Raw genomic sequence first — 10,007 nt, 5'->3', positions numbered from 1 at the left:
TGGAGTATATTCCATACTAAATGTTGAATCTTATTTTGCGATGAAAGGGCTTTGTTTTCATTTTAATAATTTTTAATCTCACAAACTTTCTTTAAACTTAAATATTTAACTTGCATTTATTTTATTAACTAAACAGAATATCTTTTAAAAAATTTAATTCTATGAACATTAAAATTTTTTAATATTAAAATTTGTATTTAAATAGACTTATGTATTGTAGTAAGATAAAAAAAAACACCAATTTTCCCATTGTTTTTATTTATTTTAATTTATCTGAATTTTTTTTTTCCTGATAAATTTATTCTGATTTTCTGATTCTGTTTTTTTTTCTCTAAGTAATAAGTTTTGTCGTTCATTTCAAACATTTGAAAGTTTAATTTTATGCTAACATATTACAAGGTTAACTGAAGGTTAAAAGGTTAAAGGATTACAAGGTTAAAAGAATTATGTGCCCAGAACAATGACGCTTATATAACAATTACTACCTATAATTGCTCTCAGCATGTCTGCCTAAAAACGTGAGCATGCGGCCCTTCATTGCTTAATCTACAGCGCATGTGGCCCTTCACTCAAAAAGGTAGTGCTACCCTAATATAAGGGTGCATTTTTTTTTTAAAATTGCTCAATTATTTTTAAAGATATGACTAAAAACGAAAAAAGTGAAATTAACATTAAGGGGGTCAAAACTTTCATCCATTCTCCTGTCTAAACTATTAAGGGCACAATTTTGAGGTTGTGTCAATCTCTTATATTTTGAACGTTGAGAATCCAAATACAGTCAAACTCCGCTATAGTGAACACGGTTTATAGTGAACTCCTGGATATAGTGAACGAAATGTTCGGTCCCGTTTTTGCTATACACGTATAATGTTATTTTTTGCGGATATAGTGAACTAAATAGCGAGGAAGTTGGATATTATAAACTTTTTTCCGTCTTCGACTGATTTTGTTTAATAATTTTGAAATGTCTACTTCACAATAAATACCTACACTGATTTTTAAAACCATCTATTGAGTGAAATGTAGCCATAAGCATTTTTTCTTGTTTGCTTCCTTTATCTCACTTTTCCATCCATGAACAAAGGCCAACCCAGGCAGGTGTATGGAAAAATTTTCCCTGCATCAGCCAAAGATTACTAATTTTTTTTTGTCCATAAGACGAAGAGTAATAATAAATAAAAGCAAGTTGACACATTTTTTGTTACTACGTATTATTTTTCAGTCATTATTGGTCATTTATTTAAATAATGTATAATAAAAAGAAGGAGTTTGAAAAGATTAGTTAAAATTTTTTGCGGAACGGATATAGTGAACTCCCGGTTATAGTGAACCGAAATTTCGGTTCCTTGAAGGTTCACTATAGCGGGGTTTGACTGTATGTTAAAAAAAAATCATTCTGAGAAAGTACGTTTTTGCGTGACTTAATCATTAATTAGCATATTTGAAGCCACCCTTAGGATTGTTGTTGTTTATTTACAGCTGGTTGCACAATGGGCTATTGACGACTATCTGGGAAGCATCTCTGAGGATGATCCGAAGACATGCCATCCCAATTTTGACCCTCTGCAGAGGGGATGGCACACCTGCTTCGGTAGCCAGACGATCTGCGCGAGAAGTAGAGCACTTTACGGTAGAACAGTTTAACGAGGATCCATACAGCCCACCCTCGGACCCTGCGCAGACTTATCCAAGTGGTCACCCACCCGCACACTGACGGCAGTCAGTGATGCTTGACTTCGGTGATCTGCTGGGAACCGTGTCTTAAAGATCAGTCCACTGCGGGGTCACCCTTAGAAATTATTAAGATTATCACTAGTACTTGGAAATCCGATCATTAAAACAAAAGTCCTTATGGGCGATATTTATTCTTTATTTTTTCTTTAAACACTGCCTATAAATCATGATTATAATACTATATACCTTGAGAAGTAAATTAATTACAGTTTACAAAAAATGTTTGTTTAAATGAGTTTAAAAAATTCTATCACTTTATTTAAATGTTTAATTAAGTTACATCCGATATTTAGTACAGTTTTTAGAATAAAATATAAATAGGCTATTTTAGTATGTTTTAATACTTTTAATTATATCAACATTCTAGTCCATGCGGCTGAATTTTAATTGAAAAAATCTTCTTAATTCAAAACTGAAAAATAAACTTGGAATACAGAAGTACTTGAAAATACTGTTTTATGATCAGATGCTTTGGGGAAAAAAGAGTTAAAACGGGAGTAAATGAAAAATGATTTTACACATAAAGAAAACGATGATTGTTTTTTTTTTTTATAATTTGATTGCTTTTAAATTTTTATTTTCATTTACTTAACAAATTAACAGATTGTACAAATTGCAATTTTTCACATATTTATTGATTATTACTTAATTTATATAACAATAGATTATGAATTTTGACACAAACATTTTATGAAAACAAAAAATAATTTTTATGTCAAAATAATTAAATAACATAACTGATTGACCACTTGTAATTCTATCTGTATGCAGAAAATAACTTAATATATAGAAAAGCTAATAATTATTTTTTGTAATAAAATTTTAGGTTTTTTGGCAATTGTCAGAAACTAAGTCGAAAAGCAGGGCTCGAAAAACCGCACGTCCTCGGCGGTCAAAAATTCCCCGCGGACAACAAATTTCTCGAATCTGACGTCCGCGCGGACGGCCATTTTCCCGTTAATGTTCGTGATACATTTTCAATTTTTGTTATCTTACAAGAGTCAAGCACCTCACTTCTAAAATGACCCTCTAATCAAGAAATCCCGTTAATTCCTTCGTCAGACCAAATGCGCATGCTCACGAAATCGGTAACCAAAAGAAAAGTTGATCTGTGCATGTGCATTTGGACAGGTCTTGAACAAGAAGCGTTAAACGCAATTATGAACATCTACCTAAATGGAAAACCCCCTTCACATTTTTGTGCAGAAACCTCTGTAAATCATTGGCTTGATTGTGGAACTGGCAAACGTCATATTTGATTCATTTAAAAAGCGCAGTACCCTCGGATAAATTGACATTCCAGATAACTTGACCTTTGTTGTTTTAATTATTTCATAAAAGAAATAAATTATTTCATAAAAGAAATACTAGGTTACTATTAGTAACCTAGTATTTCTTTTATTACTGTATAATGTAATCCTAGTATTTGTAATCTTAGTAACTACTAATTCACTGTACAATTTATATAAATGTCTGTAATAAGTAGGAGAAAATTATATTTTTATTTATTTAGAAGCTACTGGCAGGTTTCAAAGGAGGACGGGTACATTGCTGGACAAGCCGTACTAGGGGACGGGTAAAATTTCTGAGTTTTTTCGAGCCCTGTCGAAAAGGATTTTTTTGACATGAAGGTGAAATCCAGATAAAAGTTTCAATCGTCGAAAACTTGCATAACAGGAGTTATTTTCAGTTTATGAATACACTAATGATATACCACTCCAATACTTTCTTTACATTCAATAAATATTTTCAAAAAAATAATAAAGCCATTTTCGTTGATTAATATTTTCACAAATACTAATTACCATTATTAAAGATCCGTCTAGAGAATTTTTATTATTTTGAGTCCCATAGCCGGAAAAAAATATATGATAATATATTACCCTAATTCGAGAAATAGAAAAAGCCGAAAGGATCAATTTATTTTTATTTAAAACTAGCCGCTTAAGGCGGCCAGCTGTCCGCCACGCTCAAGGTTTTCACAAATAAAGTTTTTTAAAACATAGCAGGAAATCTGAAGATTAGTTGACAATTAAAGTGTTCCTGTCCTGCAATTTTGTCTTCATATCCAGATGAACAGGGACAAATATATCAAAGCGAAGCGTTCTATTTACGTATCGAATATGTTGCCACATTTTTAATACAAAAGTTAAACTTTTCTCCACTTTGATAAATGTAAACTAATGCGAACCTTACAATTAAATTATTAATTCCTTCGTAAATTATTGGTTTAAGTTGTCGAAAATTAATATTTCAATTGTAAGGTTCGCATTAGCATACATTTATAAGAGATATGCATTTTTTAATAGTTTTTTGAATATGGCTCTTTGAAGACGAAAAAGCTTAGGTTTTCTTACAAAATGACTGATAACTAAAAAACTAATCCGAATTTCTGAAGAAAAAAAAATACTTCTTCATTATGTCAAAACACAATTATGTGCCGAGTTTCGTGCCTGGGCGAGGCTTCTGGGGCGATATATTGTAATTACAGACAGACACACACAGCCGCGTTTATGATTATGTATAGAAAAGCAATGTCTATTTTTGATTATATTTTATACTAACTAACATGTGCGCAAGAAATATGCTTACTTTAATCTGATTTCATTTATAAATAATATTAATAGTTTGATTTTGTTTTTAAAGTGTTAAGTGAAAACTTAACTAATTTGAATAGTATTTTTTCTTAATATTTTGTTTAAAAATTATTAAACTGGATAATAAAATTTGTGTTTAATAAAGTGATTAGATTTTCATCAATTACCTAGAAAGTACATTTTATTCAATTTAAAGAGATTTTAAAATCGTTAAAGCATGAAAATAAAATTCTTACCGGAAAATGGTGCAGCACACGAATTCTTTCCCTTCATAGAAATAGAGGCTGCAGTTAGTCCTGTAAAATACAAAAAAAAAAAAAAAAAAGAATATTCAAAATTTCGAATATCACATCAAAATAAAAATTTATTCAGGACACTGTTAAACTACGTATTGAGTACGGCTAATTGTAAAAAATAGTAGGCAGATTTAAATTGTAGGCAGTAAAAATAGTAGGCAGTAAAAAATTAGCAGTAGAAATAGTATCCTCAGAAACAAATTATTGCAGACTAAAAAGTATTGCAACGTAATCAAGCTATATAAAGAAACAGTTCTTTTTTTATATAAAAACCTCAAAATCAAAAACTAAAACTATGCTCTCAAAAATCAACTAATATTTGATGTTCCATCAAAATCTCGTGCTTTTAATTTTAATTTATATCGTTAAATGTTTTTTTCTTTTATCCATGTTCTTGTTAGTCAGATATTTCAGATTTTATAACTTCTTTCCCCTTGGATGAACATTTGCATAGAAAACAAAGGAAAAGTTATTTATGAACTTATTTGTGGCTTACTTATTATTACTTATTATCAGGGTTTGCTAAGTGGGCCCACTTTGAAAAAGCCCGCTCGGGTTTTATTGGGTGGGTCCACCTTGAAAAAACCCACTTGGAACGATAAGTTAATTTTTTCAACAAAAAAAAATTCTTTTTTATTAAAACTTATTGATGCACATTTAATTTTATATAATTTATTGTGCAGCATAAATTTGTCAAATAGAGTTGCATGATTTATATGATTCAGTTTTTAATATTTGTAAAGTAAAGAAAATGGGTTTAAGTGGGTTTTTTCAAAAACTAATATATTAATGAAATTAAATCAAATAGAAATTTAAGTAATATAGTCTGAAAAGATCAAATTTTCAACTATAGTTGCATGTTTTATATATTAATAAACAGGTTATTATTATTAATTCCTATGTTTAAAAAACCTGAAAAGAAAATTGAAAAAAAATTTTTTTTTACTAAGTGATACATAAGAAATTTAAACAATTTTATTTTTCTGACTTTAAACTGCTAAAACTTTTTATAAGAGAACTCTTTAAAATTATTTATGGAAAAATGAAATCATTTTCTTAGAGTTAATTATTTGAAAAAAATGGGACGAGTAACTGATAGTCTTTATAATTTATACGTAATTTTAATATTACTTTCTATTAATATTATAAAAACATGGAAGACCATTAAATATTTCAGTTTTTTACTAAAGTCAAAAGTCAGATGAAATTTTAGTTTTTACTGATTATAATTATTTACTGATTATAAATTTATAATAGGTAATATGTGTGTTTAATAAATATATTAAATGCGAGTGAAAACAAAAAGATTAATAAGCCTGTTCCTTTTTTATTACTGCATTTATATTTTATAATGCTTGAGCTACTTACAATAAAGATTCAAATATGTATTAGTGATAATGCGTTATTTAAACTTAATATAAAATACATATAACAAAATTAAAATAACTTTTTGGATTTATTTCTATTTTTAAGCTTATACAACACTTTTTAATAAAAATATTTACACAGTAAAACTTAAAATTAATGAGCACTAAATGAAAAAACCCAATTTTCCACGGGGTTTTTCAATAAAACCCAGGCAGGTTGGGTTTTTTTATAAAATACCTGGATTTTTTTCAAACCCTGCTTATTATTACTTATTATTAGGTTTAAACCAATGTATTATGTTATTATCAAAACAATTCACTTTTAAAACTAAATTCTCTAATTGTCAAATTAACTGCAACATACAATTTTCACTTTAGAAGTGATGCACAATATTTAACTTTGAAACTTAAAATTTCTAAATTATTTTTACTCTTGCGGTAAACATTAGCGAACAATTCACTTGTAACTAGCTCAATTCAGATATCAAACTAAAATATTCAAAATAAAATTAGAATGTAAATAAATACTATAATTTAACTTCTCATAAAATAAATACAAAGAAATATAACTATTTACTTATATACAACAATATATAAAGACTGAAGCTAACTAGATCTTTTTATTTTATCAAAATGCTTATTTTTACCTTGATGTTTAGTTGTTAGATTTTAGAGATGCATTAGTTTCGAAAACAAACAATGTATTTAACACTTTTTAACTTCACATAATTTGATCCAAACTCAATATTATTAATATTTATATACATAACTGAAAAAAATAACTTAGTTTAAGAACAATAGCACTTTTCTCGTTTCAGACTCGTTTAACACCTATGTTTCATTTAATGTAATCATTTTAAACTTTCTCAAAACCAGGGTTCGTGATTTTTTTTTATTTAAATCGGATTTTTTTGATTTAAATGAGATTTTTTTGATTTTTATTCAAATACGCTGTAAGAAATTTAATTTATGATTAAAAATACTCTATAAATGTTTAGTCAAAATTAAATTAACATTAAAACTATATTATAACAATATTTTAGGAGCTCTTTACTAGAATAATTTTTCGTTATAATACATAGCTTTGAATCCATGGCAACCATTTTGGAACAAATGCATGATTGAAATTTAAAGACTAGATGAAATAGAGAATTTAAAGAGTACTTCAGGGGTCTGTTTAGGTTTTTCTGAGAGTCACCTATTTCGTGAAAATTTAAACATAATTTGTGAATATAAAAAATTATATTAAAAAATCAACACAAAAATATTGTAAAAATATGGATTTATTGTTTCTTGCGAGACACAAAAATAAAATTTTAAGAAAAAATATTTTGTAAAATTATTTTACAGTTTTCCCTGAAGTTGAATTTGTGAAGATACCGCTGAACGCTAACTTTAACTATTAAAGCAAAGTTTCAATTAGCAAACCATAATTTTATTTTAAAATTGTGATTTCTTTCTTTTCTTTTGATATTTAAAATGACAAAATAAATGTAACAGATTGTGTTTATAAATGTAGTCATTCATCAAAAAATAAATAAATATTTAATCTATTTATTTTTACATTAAAATATTCATTTTTAGTCCTGCATCAATAAATTAGATTATAATAAAATATAATGTAGATTTTAATTCCATGATTTTTCAATTAAAAGGTAGAATTTTAATTAACTTTATTTGCATTTTTTTTATAAAAAATCATGTTTATTAATTACTTTCTACAGCTATGCAAGTCTATATTAAGACAGCATTAAATGTTTACTTTAATCTGTACTTTCAATCTCAAGAATCAATAGATTTTTAAAAATGTAATTTCAAATGTGTTGGAATTCAGCACACATCAAAAAAGAAAGTAGTTTCGTTAACTAAAATTAATTAATGTAGCAATTTATTTAAAAAAATTTTAAAACTAAGAAAAGAAAATAATAAAAGTATTAATAATTGAAACACTGTTTTTTAACATTAAAAATCTATATATATATATAAAAATCCGTTGATTTAAATCAATGATTTAAAAAAAAAAAAACATTTAATTTAAATCATGATTCAAATCGTGATTTAAATCAAGCTGATTTAAATCAACAAACCCTGCTCAAAACATAATCATTAATGAAGAAGCATAATCATTTTTATCCTTCTTTTGACTGGTTAAATTTCACCAACTTCAATAGTAAACTAATCTCTTAACGAGTTCATTTTTTCCTTTTTTTTTCCAAGTAAATCATACATATGAATAAGAAAATAAGACTAAATTGTACAAAACATCACAACATACTATTTACAATTAAATAAATAATGTTTAAAACAAACCAAAGGACTAAAGAAATAACAAAAAAAATCTTATTACTTAAATAAAAATAATTTGGAGTGAAATAATTTACAAAACCTGCCTCGAATAATATTTAAACTCTTTTAGTTTTCTAGTTTAACAAAAATTAACCTATGTTTTAATTATCGTTATACTTATTTTTGGCAATTAGAGATTATATTTTCATTATCATTTTTACTTTTAACCTGTCGCCAAATTTGGCGTAATTAGCGAATTTCGAGATGCCATGATTTCTGTAGATGCTAATATCCTTTGACCATTTTTTTTGCACTATCATAAATGAAGGTTTTTGAATCAGGTCACAGAATGTCCTTTTAAAGATAATGCCAGTGCGACAATTCTTGTAATATTTTACAATAATTTTTATCTTTCAATAAATTTACTTTCCTTATATCATCAATAGTGTGTTGAGTACAAAAAAAGAATATCGAGAAAACACAAATTTCACCCAGAGTTAAAGATGGCTTCCTAAATGCTTCGAAGTGAATTGCAGCCTACTGTTTAGGTAAACTATTCTTGCCAGTGCAAGTGCTGCTGTTAGAAAGCTCTGTTGTTGCATTAAAGGATGTTTTTGTTATTAATATAGTACTATTTTTATAACTGATGGGAGTACGCAACAGTCATTCATGACTGTTCTGTTAGGTCAGGTTTAACCTATCTTTGGCCACACCTCCTATGCTAATTCTGTAATTGACATAAAACATCAATAAGGAGGAAAGTCACCGTTTTATGTTGCATTATCTGAGCTATAAAAAAATTGCAGAAAATGAGAATAAAGCATTGATTTTGATAATTTTCATTTAAGTGTGAAAATGTCACGAAATTGGTGATTTTTTTTAAAGGATTAATAACTATTTATGTATATATTAAAGTTATTTGTCCGTTCTAAGGACCAGATAATTCTTCATGGCATGATGGTATATAATTTAAAATCGTAGCTTTCCCTCAAGTGTAAAACATTTAAAATATACTCCCACTGATGCTACTTTAAGTTGAATTACGCGTATAACTGAGACATTGCAAAATGTATTTTCTTTTCAATGTAAATAAAGAGTTTTAAGTTCATAGTATTTAGTATTATTATTTTCCCAATAATCATGAAGTCAAAATTATTTGACGGCACGTCTGTGATTTCATTAAACATTTTTTTAGAAAAAATGGCACGTTGGTGTATAAAGGTTCGCCACCCCTGGTATAGGGAATTCGTTCAATAAAGTCTTTATTTTGTAAATTTTTTTATAAACTAATGGTTTGTTCTGGCTTTTAGAAAACGTTACCTGGGCTTGCATTGAAATTTTTTTAGCATCTCTCAGCAAGGTTTAAACAGATAATATTTTGACTTTAAATGATGGTTCTTACAAATATGAACAATAATAACACAAGTTAGCGTAAAAAAACTTAGGTCTATTTACATCATGGTTAACACCATTTTTTAATTGTAACAACTGGAAAACGAACTCATTATTTATTTTATTACTCATTATATATATATACTATTTTTCCTCTCATTATTTCTAGCAAATTCTTTTTTTAAATAAAATGCAGTTATTTTTATAACCTTAAAAAATAGAGTACTTTTGATATGCAAGCAAATCTCCCTCTCACATTCTATCTTATTATTTATGACAACAAAACAAATTAGTACTTTAAATTATGGCAGTCATCAACTCTCATTCCCCCCAAT

At 27.3% G+C, this 10,007-nt stretch overlaps 1 long non-coding RNA gene across 1 annotated transcript in view; it reads right to left on the bottom strand.

Annotated features, from left to right (window-relative positions):
* LOC122271371 (uncharacterized) overlaps positions 1–8,980 on the bottom strand; it is a 23,005-nt gene extending 14,025 nt beyond the window's left edge. Inside the window, exon 1 of the long non-coding RNA XR_015433251.1 lies at positions 4,568–8,980. This is a non-coding gene — a long non-coding RNA (uncharacterized LOC122271371). The remainder of the gene's footprint in view (positions 1–4,567) is intronic.
* Positions 8,981–10,007: the final 1,027 nt, after the last annotated feature.

The sequence above is a fragment of the Parasteatoda tepidariorum genome, chromosome 4 (genome assembly GCF_982258835.1).
Source record: "Parasteatoda tepidariorum strain Cologne lab strain chromosome 4, Ptep-v5.0, whole genome shotgun sequence".
Taxonomy (NCBI): Eukaryota; Metazoa; Arthropoda; class Arachnida; order Araneae; family Theridiidae; genus Parasteatoda; species Parasteatoda tepidariorum.
This window is presented reverse-complemented; position numbering and strand designations above follow the sequence as displayed.